Below are 6,016 nucleotides of genomic sequence, written 5' to 3' on the forward strand. Positions count from 1 at the left end.
GTGGCACATACCCGAGAGAGCGGGTATGTGCCACAGCGGATAGACTTTTATGGGCGATGGCCCTTATGGCGTGGCTTGTGCGTTCCTGTTGTGGGTAATCGCTCCTCGTTAATTCTTAAACCAGCCATAGAGGGCGTTGCTTGTAGTGTATAACGAATCCATATACGCTGAAAAGTACAAATGGCATGACACTAGTGTGCTCCATAAGCTGTGGGTGATACGTCCTCGATGCATGTAGTTGGTAGCCACCTCTTTAGTTCTTGCAATGTCCGCTAGATGGCGGTACTTGTATATAACGAATATATTTTGAAAAGATGCGAGATGGTGGTACTTGGAGTGTTCACTAGACGGACGGGCATATACACAGACGGACAGACGCACGGACGGATAGAGCGATCGATGGTTGGACGATTGGATGGATGCATGAACGGGTGGACGGACACTTCGCCGCACTCATCATCATTCACTCAGTGGATATGCTGTGATTTTTTCTCTCTCAGTGCTGTGGCATGTTGTATATCAGCCGAACATGTTTTAACCACAATTTCTTAGTGTCATACAAATTCTATCTGAGCTAAGTGTGCACTTAGGTGACTCTCAGTGTGCCCTAAAAACCAAGGCTCCTCATCCCCCTGTCCGTGGCTAGCCTAGCTGAGCAGCAGTGCAATGCTGCCAGCACTCATGCAAGCCAAGTCACTGAGCGCTCCTTCAGTGCTCTCTGCAGGACACAGCATATCCATCCGGCATGACACTGTCATCAATAATAATAATGAGTGTTGGTGGTAGCTGTTGAAACCCATTAAATTGAATTGGGAAATTGTAAGAGTGTTTGTTGCGTACAAATATTTCTCCTAATGAAGGGCGTTTTCTTCAAGGTTTACTTCGTTAAAAAATGAATATGAGCGACAAGCACATTGACAACGAGCGAATACTTCGTGTCTTCTGTCTTCTAGAATGCTCATTTGCTCCTCAACACTGTGTGATGAGCTGGCTTTGTTAGACAACTTTAAAGTAATGAACATGAGTGGTTGTCTTGCAAGATTTGTGAGCTGTACTCGGCTTTTTTATGCTCTCGAACCATTTATAGCTGCTTTGCCGAAGCTTTCCATGACGTCTGCTGCGTCAGAAGATCGTCTTTCACATCTAATCAATCGCGTTGATTTCCGGCTTTCGCGAAGACAAAATCAAAGTCGCGCTACAGCCGTCTCTCTCTCTTTTTGTTTGTTTCGCCTATGCAGTAATGTCTCTTGACGCTGAGACTCATTAACGTACCTTGTTTTATGCTTGCTCACAGAAACACTACACGCCTAAATTACTGCCCTGTGTTTTCTGAAAAAAAAATAGCAATGAAACACCTCACGACGCATCTCGCTCGTTTAAGATTGTCACGTATCTAAGCGTAAGCATATGCATGTCCTCTCATTCCGGCTTTACAAAAATGTTGCATTGCATCGAACTTCCGACATTGCACTTACGATACCAAATGAATTATTACTGCTGTTTTATAATTCTGCAAAATTTTTCTGCAGGCGCAAAAGCCGCTTCTGTTTCTTGTAATAAGAATGTTGCAAGAAGGGCAACATTTTACGTTTAGCTACAAAACCCCCTGACGGTCACCATTATACCTTGTTAGATTATTGTTATGGTGCTGTACAGATACTACAAAAAAGCCAGTTAACACAACAAGAAGGATGGTTTATTGAGCAGCTTGTATCTATTCTAAGCGCATGTGACGTTGCAGTGACGTGCCTTGATAAAACTGCATCGTGCTTACACATCATCTCTCCCCCTTTAAAATCCATAGCGTTCAGGTTGTTTTCGAGGCCGACCTGATCTTCGCAAGAGTGGCGGTGTTGGGGCTGATTCCGTCACAGTTTTTTCCGGGCTGTCTTGCACAGTTTCGGCGGTGGCTTCAACTGGCTCCTTCATTTATTTCTGGCCAGGATCACTGTCCACCGATGCCACTCGATGTCTCAGCTGATCTAAATGCCGTCGGTGCAGTCCTTGAGCACAATCCACGGTTACCATTGTGGAACCTTGATGGTCTTGCACTACACCTGGAATCCATCTTAGACTTCTAAAACTACGCATCCAAACCAGGTCACTGCATTGAACTATCTTGCACTTGCTGTTGGCGAACCATAAGCATGTTTTTCTTTGGGCTTGATGCTGCCTATCTTTGTTCTAATTCGATAACCCAGCAAACGTTCCGCCGGTGGCTTCCCATCTTCTCCCGGAGTTAGCCGGTATCTGCACAAAAATCGATCCAACATTGTTATCAAGCCACATCACGCATTTTTCTTCAATCCTTCCTTGAGCATGCGCACCGCTTTCTCGGCTAAGCCATTCGATTGCGGATGATAGGGTGCTGTTGTTAGTTACTGTATATTGTTACGTGTCGAGAACTCGTAAAAATATGAGCTCACAAACTGTGGTCCATTGTCTGACACAAACGTTTTTGGAAGCCCGAACCGTGCAAATATTGAACGCAAAGCTCTGACCATAGTTTCAGACGTAGCAGTTTCCATTGGCACCGATTCAATCTATTCTGTTTCCGAGTCTACGATGACCAAGACCGTGTGGCCGTCGACCTACCCGGCGAAATCGGCATGCATACAGCTCCAGCTCTCCCCGGTCACTGGCCAGGATGCAGGCACCTAAGCAGGCGGCATCGTAGAAGCCTGTGCACAAACATCACATGATTTAACAAGTCGCTCAATGTCAGAGTCTAGTCCCGGGTACCAGAATAGCGTCCTGGTGATACTCTTCATGGCAACTTTGCCGGGATGAGTTTCATGCAGCAGGCTTAGTGAGCGTCTTCTTGCCGCTACAGGTAAAACAATGCGATGGCCCCAGTACACCAAATTGTCACTTACGATCAGTTTCATCCTTCTGTTGAAGTATGGCTGGTACTGCGCGTGGTCTTGGGGTCAGAACCGTTGCCATACCTGCAAAATCCACTCGCTGACCTGTTGAAGAGTAGGGTTCCGATCGGTCATTTGTTTCATCTCTCGAGCACACATAGCTGTTTGCTCCGTCAATTGGGCAAACAAAACATATTCCTGGTCACCGGTATGGCCCTCTCGTGGCTCTGTAAGCGACAGCGGCAACCGGTTTAGGGCATCTGTGTTTGAATGCTCACTGCCCTTAGAATACTGTACCGCATAGCTGTAGCTAGAAAGAAACAAGGCTCAATGCTGAATTTGAGTGGCTTCCATCGGTGGTATTGCCATTCCTGTATTTATTAACCCAGTAAGGTGTTTATGGTCAGTCACCAAGACAAACTCATGACCGTACAAATAGTCCTTGAACCATGCAACCCCGAACACAAGTGCTAGGGCCTTTTTTTTCAACTGTGAGTATTTGCATTCTGCCTTTGTAAGCTTTCTGGAACGGAAACTAATCGGGTAATCAGAACCATTGGCACCGTGGGACAAAACCGCTCCGATACCTACTGGGAACGCGTCACACTCCAGCTCTAATGGCTTATCAGGATTAAAATGGGCCAAAACCTTGGATGCTTCTATCGCCTCTTGAACTTTCCGAAAACAATCTTTGTGCTCCTGACTCCACTGCCATCTAGGCCCTTTTTAGAGAAGCGCGTACAACGGTGCCAGTGTGGTTGCTAGGTTCGGCAAGAATTTGCCGTAATAGTTCACAAGAACCAAAAATGCTTTCAGCTCCCTGACCGATTTGGGCTCCGGCGCTACGCGAATGGCCTTGAAATTCTCGTCTGTCGGCTGAAGTCCATTAGCGTCGATACGATGGCCGAGAACACTGACCTCGCCTTGTCGAAATTTGCATTTTTGCTTGTGCAACCGAAGACCACAATCCCGTAATCTCTGAAAGACTTGACGCAGCCGCGACATGGCACTTTCGTTTTACCGCGACGATTATATCATCCAGATACACCTGTACTCTTGGAATATCGCTCAGAAGTGCGTCCATCTGTCTCTAAAACATGGCTCGTGCGGAACTCACACCAAAAGGCAACCGTTTAAAACAGAAAATATCTCTTTGTGTGTTCAATACTGCTATTTTCTGGACGTCTTCATCCAAAGGTAACTAGTTGTAAGCCTGGCGCAGATCAAACGTTGTGAAAACTGCCCCGCCGCTCAGCTTTGCAAAAATATAGTCCACTCGCGGCAACGGGTAATGCTTCGTCACAGGGGCCGCGTTGACAGTCTTTTGAAAATCTCCGCTGAGTCTGAGCAACCCATCCTTCTTTATGACGGGTACGACTGGTGCTGCCTACTCGGCGGTTTTCACGGGCGTGATGACGTCTTGGCTACTAGCTGATCCAGCTAGTAGCCAAGACGTCACAGCTTGTCTGACAGCTGACAGCTTGTCTGACAGCTTGTCTCGCAAAGCGTAAGGTACGATGTGGGCCTTGAAAAACCACGGAGCTACTTTTTATTTCAGTTGGAATGTCACCGATGGTCCCTTACAAAGTCCAAGACCCCGAGCGAAGACATCAGCATATTCGCTGAGCAGGGCCTCTAGTTTCGTGTCGGCTTCGTTCAACTTAATGGGGTGCACACTCGCGATGACGTTTGTCAGCATGGAAACTCCGATTTCGTTAGAAGCCTTTATCTTGTCTCTGCCACATAACGATGGTCGCGTGCTATCAACCACTATGACCGTGCCTTGCATATCTTTGCCATCGCATCTGGCTGTGATACGTAACTGTGCAAGCACTGTAAGTTCGTCCAATAGGCAGGTCAGTACTTCCGAAACATTGATGCTGAAATGATGCTTACAGGCGATCCAGTGTCCACCATCATTGTCACAGGAACGCTATCCCAGGTTACTACTTTGTAAATGGGGTTCACCATGCGGATGCTTGCTTCTTGATGAAAGACGGCCTGCATAGTGTACAAAGCCTCATTATCATCCGAGGTTGAGCGGTCGTCTGCTGTCGCCACGTACGCCCCTTGCCGTCGTACATCCGTATGTGAGCTCTGTCGGTGACCCAGCGTGGCTGACTGGCACATTCGTTTCAAGGGGCCTCGTTTGCCGCACCTGTGGCACACCGTGCGCAGGTGCAGCAAACATTCCTCCGCTACATGTTTCGCGCTACCACACCGACCACAGCTGCCGCAAGTATCCGGTTTCGGTCGCGATTTCTTAGTACGGTTCCTCTGGCGTGCAAAATTTACAGGAATTTAGTTGGTAGAATGCATTATTCGGGCGTTTTCAGCGGCGTCTTGCGCCGAAACAGCAAAGCATTCTGCCTGTTGTAGCGTGAGCTTCCGGTGCGCCAATAAATGTCGCCCGACGTCTTCATCGTGCACGCCACACACAATTCGGTCCCTCAGCATGCGTTCCAACTATGTCCCGAAATTGAACTTCTCCGCCAGCCACCTGATTTCGGCAATGAAATCCTCAACAGACTCACCAGCTTTTTGTGTTCGCATGAAGAAGGCACAGCTTGCGGCGGTCTCGTTGACGCGCGGGGTGTAATGTTCTTCCAAATACCCGACAACTTCATCATAGCTAAGCTCGTTTACCTTCTTCGGGTGGCAACGCCCGTGAACGACTCCCACTGCACTGTCCGTTAGTTACGATATCAAGAGTGTCCGTTTTTTTTGCTTCGTATGCTATGTTATGAGCTTCAAATTAAGCCCACAAACGAACACGATACGTTGGCCAGGTACCATTCACCCTTCCAAATTCGGGTGGCCACCCGGCACTCATGATTGCGCGGGTCTGCTCGTCGCCACTTTCATGGCGCTGTCCAGATACTACAAGAAAGCCAGATAACGCAACAAGAACGATGGTTTATTGAGCAGCTTGTATTTACACTATGCATGTGACGTGGCAGTGACGTGCCTTGATAACACTGCATCGCGCTGACACATCAATTATGCTGCATTTGTTGAGTTGCAGCTCACCTTCATGAAAATGTAACCTAAATAATCACGGTAAACAGAAGAAAACATTCGGGGCACATCTTCAAACTTTGAATGCATAAATTTTTGCGTCATTTCATTGATGTGGTGCAACTGGAGTGTTG

The 6,016-nt window shown here is 47.5% G+C and overlaps 1 long non-coding RNA gene across 1 annotated transcript; it reads right to left on the reverse strand.

The window, feature by feature from the left end:
• Positions 1-1,674: 1,674 nt before the first annotated feature.
• Positions 1,675-5,699, reverse strand: LOC142785367 (uncharacterized). Its single transcript, XR_012888943.1, has 2 exons — positions 5,399-5,699; positions 1,675-2,250 (listed from the first exon to the last, which is right to left on the reverse strand). It is a non-coding gene; the product is annotated as an uncharacterized LOC142785367 (long non-coding RNA).
• Between the last annotated feature and the right edge of the window lie 317 nt (positions 5,700-6,016).

This window comes from Rhipicephalus microplus, unplaced genomic scaffold, assembly GCF_043290135.1.
Source record: "Rhipicephalus microplus isolate Deutch F79 unplaced genomic scaffold, USDA_Rmic scaffold_21, whole genome shotgun sequence".
Taxonomy (NCBI): domain Eukaryota; kingdom Metazoa; phylum Arthropoda; class Arachnida; order Ixodida; family Ixodidae; genus Rhipicephalus; species Rhipicephalus microplus.